This window comes from Erinaceus europaeus, chromosome 20 (assembly GCF_950295315.1).
Source record: "Erinaceus europaeus chromosome 20, mEriEur2.1, whole genome shotgun sequence".
NCBI classification, from domain to species: Eukaryota; Metazoa; Chordata; class Mammalia; order Eulipotyphla; family Erinaceidae; genus Erinaceus; species Erinaceus europaeus.
Window position 1 is genome coordinate 10,478,570 of NC_080181.1, and position 10,932 is coordinate 10,489,501.

Sequence of the window (10,932 nt, forward strand, 5' to 3'; positions counted from 1 at the left end):
TAATATTTCTTCTTTTTTGAAACCAGCCATTCAAACAATTGTGAAGTTATATTCCCTTGTGGGTTTTGCTGTTGGTGGTAGTGCTTTTTACCTGAGCAGTACTCAGCTCTGGCCTATGGTGATGCTGGGAATTGATTCTTGTGGTTTTGATTTTTTCCTTGATGGTTAGAATCATGTCAGGAATTCTACAAGGGATGTCCAGTGACTGACACTGTTTTATAGAGTGTTGAGCTTGGCTGAGCTAAATAATCAGCTGGTGTGGGGATAAATACATGTGGCTGAGGAAGAACTGAAGTAGCCTGGTTATAAAGCCAGAGGACTGGTCCACTGTTCAGCTGTCCCCTCATCTTTACAAGGCCTGCTAGGAGCAGTACCTTCTGGCTTATGGGGAAATAGGCTAGCAGAAACTCTCAGAAGAAGGATTATACATCCTGGGCCAAACAAGTGAAGAGAACAGTATTGATTACCTACTGGAGCTATGGAACCCTGGGTTTTTAATGGGAGGCTTAGAGATCATCTAGTCTAGTCCAAGCCCTTATTTTAGTTGTGAAGGAAATAAAGCCTAGAGTGGTGATGGAAATAAATGACTAGATAAAGCAGTACTCTACTGGAAAATAGTTAACCTTGATCAGAGAGTAAGTAACGCCACAGGGCTACCCAGTGGAAGAGGGAGAGTCAGTGTACAATGCAGGGAGGGTGGGGAGAGCCTTATTTAAGAACCACCATGATTCCAAGTGCCCTGCCCACTGCCCCATCCTGCCTCTTTAAAGTACACCAGAAAGTCAGTAAAGGGATCCATCAGAGTGATGGAGGTGGAGACTGGCAGGCAGTCACATGCAGACAGACAGGGCAGATGATGGAGAATCACCAGGCAAACTAAGTCAACCTCAGGCAGAAACAAAGCAGTTTGGAGGAAACCCCCTCATCTATCTTAAGACTTGAATTTAGACCACCAGGAACAAAACCCCAGCTTCAGAAAAGTTCAATTAAGGCACAAAAAAATGCAATTTGGATTGAATGGGTGGACCTGTCTGGGCTCTGGAGCCAGATGCTTATCTGGGCCAGGCGCCACAGCCGGCTGGTGGGCTCTTCCCAGGCTCTCCCTCCTGCTCTGTCTGCGCCACCCTCCTTGGGACTGGAGCTCCTCCCAGTTTCCTTATGGCCTCTGCAATCCTCGTCCTTTCTCCTCATTCCACCTCACCCACTCATCAGGGCCTGAGCTCTTTACTGTGGCCCTGGTGTCTTTGGGGTCCTTCCTGCTTGTATGTGTTTGCTAAGGCAATGGGAACTGAAGGTCACAAACCTAATGACTTAACACACGTTCCCTCCTAGTCTTAGACTTCTGGAAACTAGATGGCTGATGCCAGCGTTAGTGGGCTAAGATTGAATGCTGGCTCTTGGGGAGAATCTGTCCTGCCTCTTCCTGCTTCAGGTGGGTGCCTGCCTGGCATCCGGGATGGGGTGGGTGGGGAGCTGTATCCCATGATCCAATCTCTGCCTCACATGCTCAGACCTCTGTGCAACTCTCTCAGAAAGATCCACTCCAGAGAACCTCCTCATTACAAAACAATCTCATCTGAAACTATCTGCGATACTGTCCACTCAGCTCCTAAATGAGGCAGCATTTACCAGCTCCAGGGAGTAGGCCTCCATTGCTCTGGGGAGCTGCTCTTCATCCTACTCACAGCCAAACCTGAGACCTGCAGGAAGTTCTTAAAACCAAAGCGCTCTCCACTAAAGGCCTTGCCTCCATCAAGGAGCGAGCCTGTCATCAACCACGCCTCCCGAGTCCCTGCCTAGACTGCCGGACCCCCTACCCATCCAATGAAAGGGCAACGTGTGAAGGAGTGATTGAAAGGTTTCAGTGGGTGGATGGATGGGATAGAAAAGAAAAGCTCCTGGGAAGTCCTCCCTCACTTTTGGCAGCATTACTCAGGCTTGTACCCACTGACCTGCTCCAGCTGAGAGTCAGCCAGAAGAGGCAAATGCCCTCCTCTCTCCCTGCTCTGACTCCTGCATGGAGGTACGCAGGCAACAGAGCAGAGCTATAAACAGACAGCCCTTGTTACAGCAACTGCTGTGACACGCAAAATTGACACAGAAAAAAAAAAAACTAACAAGAGCTACCTATGGTGATGTGCTGTGTGTATGGTCGTGGTGCAGTCATGTGTGGGCCTAGGCTGAGCACGTTCCCCTCAGTGCCTTCCTTCCTGCCACCACGCCCACCTCATCACTGAGACAGGGTGGTGGCCGGGAGAAGGTGCAGAATGCAGAGAAGCAGAAGTCGGGCGGGGTAGCACAGTGGGTTAAGTGCATGTGGTGCAAAGCGCAGGGACCAGCGTAAGGATCCCAGTTCAAGTCCCCAGCTCCCCACCTGCAGGGGAATCACTTCACAAGCGGTGAAGCAGGTCTGCAGGCGTCTTTCTCTCCCCCTCTGTCTTCCCCTCCTATCTTGAGACATTTCTCTCTGTCCTACCCAACAACAATGGCAGCAACAATAGCAATGATAGTAATAACTACAAAAATGATAAAACAACAAGGGCAACAAAAGGGGAAAAATGGCCTCCAGGAGCAGTGGATTCCTAGTGTAGGCACCGAGCCCCAGCAATAACCCTGGAGGAAAAAAATAAAAGAATGCAGAGAAAACCAGCCTTGGAGGCAAGTCTCTACTGGAATTCCTGGTGTGGGTTGAAATTGTGTGTTTCTCAAAAGTCATATATTGAACCTCAGCTTCCTTATCCATGAAAACAAAATACTGCCCAACTGGTAGCGCCGCTCTGCTCAGGGGCAGCTCTGGTCCTGCACAGAAGCTGGTGCCGGGTAATCGCCCTCAGTACCCAAGGACACAAGGAGGAAAGGGGATAAGGGGGAAGGAGCGGAACAGGAATGACACCCCGAGTACATCATGTGATTGGATCAGACCCTGATCAACCTGATCTCCGTGGGTGCCACAGAAGCATAGGTGATGAAAAACTTTGGAACACAACCTCCTCCCCCCAAAACTGCATTTAATACACAGAAAACAAAGGAAAATGTGGGGCACACATTAGCTGCACAAGGACTCAGATTCAAGACCCCAGTCCCCACTTGCAGGGAGAAGCTTCATGGAGCAGTGAAGCAGAATTACAGGTATTTCTTCCTCTCTGTCTCCCCCTGCCCTCTCATTGTTCTCTCTGCCTTTATGAAAGAGAGGAAAAAGGCAGAAAGGAAAAAGGAGGGAGGGAGGAAAGAGAAGGAGCGAAGGGAAAGCAGAGAAGGAAGGAGCACCAAGGTTAAAGTCTCCGGGGTTTGTGTGTGGGAGGAATACAGGTCCAAAAAGGATGATAAAGGCCCTAGTGGGGGGGTTGTACTGTTATATCCCAGTCACTTTCAAAGCCAGCAACAAGCAGACATCAGGCTCAACCTGACGCTGTTGACTGGCTACGGAAGAAGGGCAAACACTAGAAGAAGAATTGTTATATGGAAAAATGGCAAATGTGATGCATGTACAAACTACTGTATTTACTGTCGAATGTAAAACATGAATTTCCCAATAAAGGAATTAAAAAAGAAAAAGTACCAAAATTAAGTCACTTCGTAGAGACATATATTTCAAATATTGACGATATTAAAGGAGAATATGAATGCAAAAAAAAAGAAGAGAAGGAAGGAAGGAAGGAGAGAGGGAGAGAAAGAATGTCAAAAGGCCACTAGAAGTGGTGGATTCATCATACAGGCCATCACTAAGACCCAGTGATGACCCTGGTGGCAATTAAAAAAAAATGTTTGAGTCCCTGGCTCCCCACCTGCAGGGGGTTGCTTGCTTCATAAGCATCAAAGCAGATTTGCAGGTGTCTACTTTTCTTAGCCCTTCTCTGCCTTTCCTCTCTCTCTCGATTTCTCTGTTTCCTGTCCAACAACAACAACAACAATAACAACAGAGACAATAATAACAACTACACGGACAACAAAGATGGGAGAAAATGGCCTCCAGGAGCAGTGGACTCGTAGTGCAGGCGCTGAGCCTTAGCAATAACTCTGGAGGAGGGGGAAAAAAAAGAAAGAAAATGGCAAATGGACCCAGAGATGAACTGTTTCTGCTTTGCATATATGAAGTCCTGAGTTCAGTCCTGGGAAAGAAGAAAAGAAAGGAAGAAGGGAAGGAAGGGGAGGGAGGGAGTAAGAGAAGGAGAGAGAGAGGAAAGGAAGGGGGACCATTTTGCCCAGCATTTTGCCCCACAAGCTAAAGGCAAAGCCAGAGCTGCAACCCACTCTCAGCCCTGCCTCTGCCAATGCTTCCTGGGGTTTCAGCAGCTCCAGGAGCCCCCACTTGCCCCGCTGTTGGCCTCAGACCGCCTAGCTGCTGCAGCCCTGAGAGCTGAGCACACAGCCCCCACGAAGGAGTCCCCCACCTCTGATTCCTCTTCCTACTCCCACTGCGAGGCCTGAGCTCTCGGTTGCCGCTCCCTCCGAGCCTGAGGCGAGCAGGTTTGCTGTATCCAGCTGCAGAGCAGGATAGGGCCTGAAGGTGAAAGACCAGGTCACACCGAGGCTCCCTGTACCAGCATAGAGCCTCCAGCACCTGAGTGCCTGTGCTTCCCAGGATGGAGGCCTTTTCAGGGTCCCTGAATCCTCCCCACCCTCTGAAGCCCTTATTTAAGTTGAGTTCTACGTGCCAGTCAGATTGCCGATGTTTCCATAAATCAACCTTTTGTTGTTGCTACTGTTTTAGTCAGGGCATTGGTCATTTCTGGCTTCCGGTGGTGGATTAAACCCAGGACCTGTGAGATCCTTCATTTGCAACATCCCAGGATCTTTCAGGTCAAATTTACATGTGTGACTGCTCACCTGTTTCACCTCTGTGTTCTCCAAACCCTTCTCCTTACTCCTGACAACCTGTTTGTGCATCACCTGATTGGGACAAGAAATCATCCATTTTTTAAAATTTTATTTTATTTATTTTTTCCCTTTTGTTGCCCTTGTTGTTTATCATTGTTTTTATTATTGTTGTCATTGCTGTCATTGTTGTTGGATAGGACAGAGAGAAATGGAGAAAGGAGGGGAAGACAGAGAGGAGGAGAGAAAGACAGACACCTGCAGACCTGCTTCACCGCCTGTGAAGCGACTTCCCTGCGGGTGGGGAGTTGGGGGCTCGGACTGGGATCCTTACGCCGGTCCTTGTGCTTTGCGCCACGTGTGCTTAAACCGCTGTGCTTACAGCCCGACACCCAAAATCACCCATTTTTACAGGCCAAAAATAACTGAACTTCAATAGCTTCACATTGTCCGCTTAATAAAAGTATCTCTGATTGTAATAAAGCAACCGATGTGCCCAGTATTTACTTAATGCCACTCCATGCAATGCCTTTGACTCATGAGGACGATATCATTGAATAGCCACGATGCTACGAGAAGTGTCATGATCACCCCACACATCAAAGGACGAAGCTGCAGCACTGAGAAGTTTAGTGGACATGCAAAGGTGGCATTAGGATACAGACTGAGCTCTGAGCTCACACACACCACACAAACTCTCTCAGTTACCAGGCCTCCTGAACTCAGGCCTTGGCCAGCTTCTGGCCCACCTGTCCCTCAGGCCTGAGACTAGAACCCTGATACGGACATCTGAGCCATGAGCGACAAGACTCTTGCCCCCCATTGAGAAAATATCCCAAAAAATGCTCCTTGAGGCTGCACCCCCAGGTTCTGTCTTCCAGGGAGCACTCACCCATCACTTCTGCCGGAGCAGCTGATGAAAATGTTTTGCTGGAAGGCTCACGGCTACATGTGCTGTGTGGGCAGAGGCCCATGCCAAGCACTGCATCTAGGATGGCACGCCGTAGGCTGTTCCACCAGTGCCTTCCTCTTCCCAGGTCGGGTATGCCCACCCACCCCCATGCTTTCCTGCTGCCTCCAGCAGATCCTTCCCTTGCTCACAAATCAAATGCCACAGGGAGAATCCTGCAGGCCACTCTGAGGCCTGCAGCCAGTTGCAGCCCTCAGAGAGAGAAGCGCCAGGCGCACACTGAGCACAGCTGATGGCACAGACAGAGATGCTCATGGTGCATGGAAGGCCTGGCACTAGAGAGAGAAGTCAGCACTTAGCCCCAGTACTCCTGTCAATCCTGGCCACCCAGTCCAGCCCCCAGAACTAGGGAGACCCATGGAGTACACATGAGCTCGCCTAAGTGACCAGGGTGGCAGTGCAGCACTGAGGGTTGCCCCTTCCCCACAGCCGCCCCAAGGAATGTCCATCTGCAACTCATTTCCAGGCTTCAGTGTGCAGGAGACCTGTCTTGGGATTTTCCCTACTGCCCAGTCTGGCTGGGCACAGTAAACTACAGCCTGAGTAGCTTTTTTGATTGTTTGGGCCCACATATGCCATGCATTTTTGGTCATATTCCCCCCCCCCCCATTCTCCCTTTCACTAGCTGAACAAACCTCACTTAGCTGCAGCCATTAAGTCTGTCCACAGGCAGGTATCAGGCATGACCAGAAATCAATATGAGCTCAAGAAACCAGATACTTCCTCCCTCCCCTGCTCAATGATCTAAACAGGGGAGCCTGCACAGCAAGGGCACAGGGGGCTCTACCAAGGACAAAGGCTCTCAGAGTATGCTGAGGCCAGCCAGAAACCTCTTTCATGCCTTGGAAGGTATTCAGAATCTGTTCTGGATAGGAGCAAAAAGGAAAGAGAACTCAGAATTTCATGTGTGTATATGTGTGCGTGCGTGTGTGTGTGTGGGTGGGTGGGGGATGGGTAGAGAATGCCCTGGCCACTCTGTTCCAAAGAGAACCACACAGAACCCATGAGCACAGCCTCTAGGAATTCTCAGAAGCCTCCACCTCCATTCCCAGCCCTGAGTCCAAGCCTTGGGCCTGTATGTGTCAGTACTTACTGCGCCCGGCTCTTCTTCATCTCTGAGGATGTATTATTGATGAGTGCCTTTTATCCTGCTGGTCAATGGGATTTAGGAACTTGGCGGCCTTGTGACTGATTGAAGATCAGGAACATTCCATGTCGCAGGCAGTAGACACTGCGTAATGTCAGAGAGTAGAAGGATGATTCAGGCCATCGCTGCTTAGTTGGCTCCCGCTGCCTGAAGAAAAGCCAGGTGGACTGCAAGGCCAATGGCACTCACCTGGAGTTTGTAAAGAATCATTGGACTTGTTTATCAAAATGGTTGAGAAGACTAGCTCCCTGTGGATCACCCCTGCAGCTGCCACTCAGGAGAATTCATTTGTCAGATAGAAGAGGCCTAGCCCTCTCCTGCACTGGTGTTTTCTCATGAAAAGAAAGTGATGTATAAGGACAGCAGGCATCAGCAAGCAGCATATGCTCGCATCCCACTGTCTATTCTCTCAAAAAACTTGGTGCCAAGGCTCCCAGGTCTGGGTAAAAGTCAGAACAGGGCACCAGCTCCCCACTGCCCACCCACTAGAAGACAAGATGCCACCCAGACCCCACTTCTCCTCCAAGCATCTGCAGAGACGCTGGGAATAATTATCTTTATTTTTTTACCTTTATTATTTTTAAACTTCACAGTCACTTTATTTGGTTCATAGATTCAAATCTTTAAACAGGTTAAAAGATGTCATTCCTAGGGAGTTGGGCAGTAACACAGCTGATTAAGCGCATGTGGCGCAAAGAAGCGCAAGGACCAGCAGAAGGATCCTGGTTCGAGCCCCCAGCTCCCCACCTGCAGGGAAGTAGCTTCACAAGTAGTGAAGCAGGTCTGCAGGTGTCTATCTTTCTCTCCCCCTCTCTGTCTTCCCCTCCTCTCTCCATTTCTCTCTGTCCTATCCAACAATGACAACATCAACAATAATAACTACAACAATAAAAACAACAAGGGCAACAAAAACGAAATAAATTTTTAAAAAGATGTCATTCCTGTGTTTTGTTTTTTTTTTTAATATTCTATAGTCTTGGTACCATTATTACAAAGACTAAACTCAAAATTACTCTTTTATAATTTGAATTTACAGAGACTTAATTTACCAGTTCAAACAGCTGGTCTATTTGAATCCACCACATCAGAAAAAGAAATGCCCAAATTGGGAAATGCTAAAAATTCATATTATATATGATTTTTACAAAAATATTTATAAAATGTTAAAATATAGGGTAATCACATAATAGTTGTACAATTATTTAGCTCCCAGATTGGATTTAACTCTTTCTCCCACCATTCAATTTGGGAGAACTTTAATAAAAATGAATGCAAAGTTACAGGTACAAAACCTTAGAGGAACCTCGGGTCCTCTGGTCCTCCCCCAGCCTGAAAAGACAGGTGTCCCTCCCTGGAGCACAAAGAAGCTGGGCTGTTCTCTGGGAGGTCCCAGCCCAGGGCCCTCATATAGAACAGTCGCTGTGTGGAGTCACTGCACTGTGAAGAGGGGTTTCAGTGGGCGTGTACATGGCCCCCTTTGCACCTGGCCCCCCTCCTCCAGAATGCTGCCTGCCAAACACCACCTCCCTCCGCAAAAGATAGGGAAAACTGCCTTTTGGAGAAACCGCAAACCCAGAGAAAAACATCTCAGAAGCATGGCATTCTGAGCAGCCGCCATCGGCACGAGCTTGTCCTCTGCTGCCTCACAACTACACCGGAGTGAGGCGAGGCTTCAATAAGCCGCACCTGGAGTCTAGTCACTTTCTAGAGCCCCTGCAGGTGACTGAGGACTCTAAGAGCCAGTCAGCTGTGAATACGGAGACAGACAAAATGGAAGGCAAAGGAAATAGAGAAAAAAAGACACTCACTTTTTAATGCATGGTCTCAGAGAGGAAAGGCAGGATGCTGTATCTGGAATAAAGCATAGAAGACCAAAAATAGGCCCTTAGAGAACTAGAAAGTTTTCAGGAAATAGAGATGTTGTGGGGGGCCAGGTGGTGGCGCACCTGGTTGGGCACACACGTTACAGTACTCAAGGACCCAGGTTTGAGCCTCTGGTCTCCACCTGCAGGGAGAAAGCTTTGCGAGTGGTAAAGCAGTGTTGCAAGTGTCTCTCTGTCTCTTTCCCTTCTCTCCCTTTAAAAACAAAACAAAAACAAAAAATGGGCACACTTGTTAAAGATGTGGTTCTGCTAACCAGTCTCCAAAGATGAACCCCAGTGACTGATGCCACCAGTGCCCACACGCTTGCCTGCTACCCTACAAGGCCGTTGGTTCTTCCTGCCTCAGGCAGTAGCATAGAGGGATTTGGGCTCTGTGCCAGTTTGGGGCCATGGGGATACCTGGAAGCTCCTGCTTCTGTGCTTTAGGAAACCCGGAGCTGCCAGGTGAGAAGTCTGGGTGCCTGCTGTAGACGCTAGAGAGAGACATTGAGGAGAGGAAGAGCTGAGCATATATGGAGGATAAGGGCGCATCCCTCCCCTCTGAGGCTGAAGCCCTCCATCCAGGGCACTGTCATGGATGAAACTTTCTAGCCCATCTGCCCTCCAGCTGAGAGGACCACTGAGGAGGTCCCAAGTCAGACATGGCCACAAGAAAAATAAGGAAAGTGGTTCTGCTTTACACAACCATCTCATAGATGGTGTGGCATACAGCAACTGGTATCTAAAATACATGCCAAAATTTTAAAAAATGACTCTGAATGGCATTAGACTTTTTTTTTTCCCCTCTAGGGTTATCACTGGGGCTTGGTGTCTGCACTATGAATCCACTACTCCTGGAGGCCACCTTTCCCACTTTGTTGCCTTTGTTGTTGATAGGACAGAGAGAAATTGAGAGAGGAGGGGAAGACAGAGAGGGGGAGAGAAAGATAGACACCTGCAGACCTGCTTCACCGCCTGTGAAGCGACCCCCCCCCCCGCAGGTGGGGAGCTGGGGGCTCAAACCGGGATCCTTACGCTGGTCCCTGTGCTTTGTGCCACCTGTGCTTAACCTGGTGCACTACCACTCAGCCCCTGGCATTAGACTTTTTTTTCTGCCAGTTCTACTGCTGAGGTTCAGAGTTAGCACGATGATTCCACTGCTCCCAGGAGCCATTTCTTTTCTTTTTTTCTTTGATACAGGGTGAGAGATAGAGGGGTTGAGAGGTAGAGAGAAGAGACAACTTTCTCAATGCTGCACCACTTACAAAGTTTTCCCCCTGTAGCTGCAGACTGGGGCTTGAACCCAGGTCTTTCTACATGTTACTGTGCATTCTACCAGGTGCACCACCACCTGGCCCAAGTGTTAGACTTCTTAAACAACTCTGAAAGCTAAATGACAGTGAGGTCATGGCTTGAAAAGTCAATGGGGTGGGGGTGAATTACTACAATCTACAATTTTATGATCTATTGACAACTCAGTCAGCAGCCTGTCTGAATGGGAAATGGATCACAGGGAGCCCAGTATGGGTAGATTCTGAACTCAGAAGAGTAAACAAAGAAGGTGCTAGAACTGGAGTAAATCTGGTTATTTGACTATACGAGAATAACGTTGGGGAGAGGATTTATAGTCCTTTTGAAAAGTGGGGAGATGAGGATCATGAAAAAATAAACCAGTTTTAATGAGTCCATTCTAAACTTCAGGGGAAATGAAAAACACTTAAGAAAGGAACTAGAGCGATTATATTGTTGACTCAGAAAGAATGTCTGATGTAGTAGTGATGGTGTAATCAAAACAGCAGGGTGGGATCAGGCAGTGATGCATCTGTTTGAGCACAACTATTACCATGTGTAAGGACCCAAGTTCAAGTCCCCAGCCTCCACCTGTAAGGAAGAAGCTTCATGAGCCATGCAGTAGTGCTGCAAGTGTCTCCCTATTTTCCTCTCCTCTCTCGTCTTACCAAATAAAAAGAAGGAAGAAAAAAATACAAAAGGAAAAGTGGCCCCCAAGAGCAGTGGATTTGTCATTCAGATATCAAGTTCCAGTGTTAACTCTTGTGGCAACAGAAGTAAAATAAAAATAAAAACAGGGTAGCAGCGAGCATGTACATGGCTTACTGTAAATCCCTCCAAAGTGCTGT

General features: G+C 48.4%; 1 long non-coding RNA gene across 1 annotated transcript in view; it reads right to left on the bottom strand.

The window, feature by feature from the left end:
- Window positions 1-8,728: 8,728 nt before the first annotated feature.
- The window catches only part of LOC132534906 (uncharacterized), a 6,877-nt gene continuing 4,673 nt past the window's right edge, over window positions 8,729-10,932 (bottom strand). Inside the window, exon 3 of the long non-coding RNA XR_009546664.1 lies at window positions 8,729-8,783. This is a non-coding gene — a long non-coding RNA (uncharacterized LOC132534906). The remainder of the gene's footprint in view (window positions 8,784-10,932) is intronic.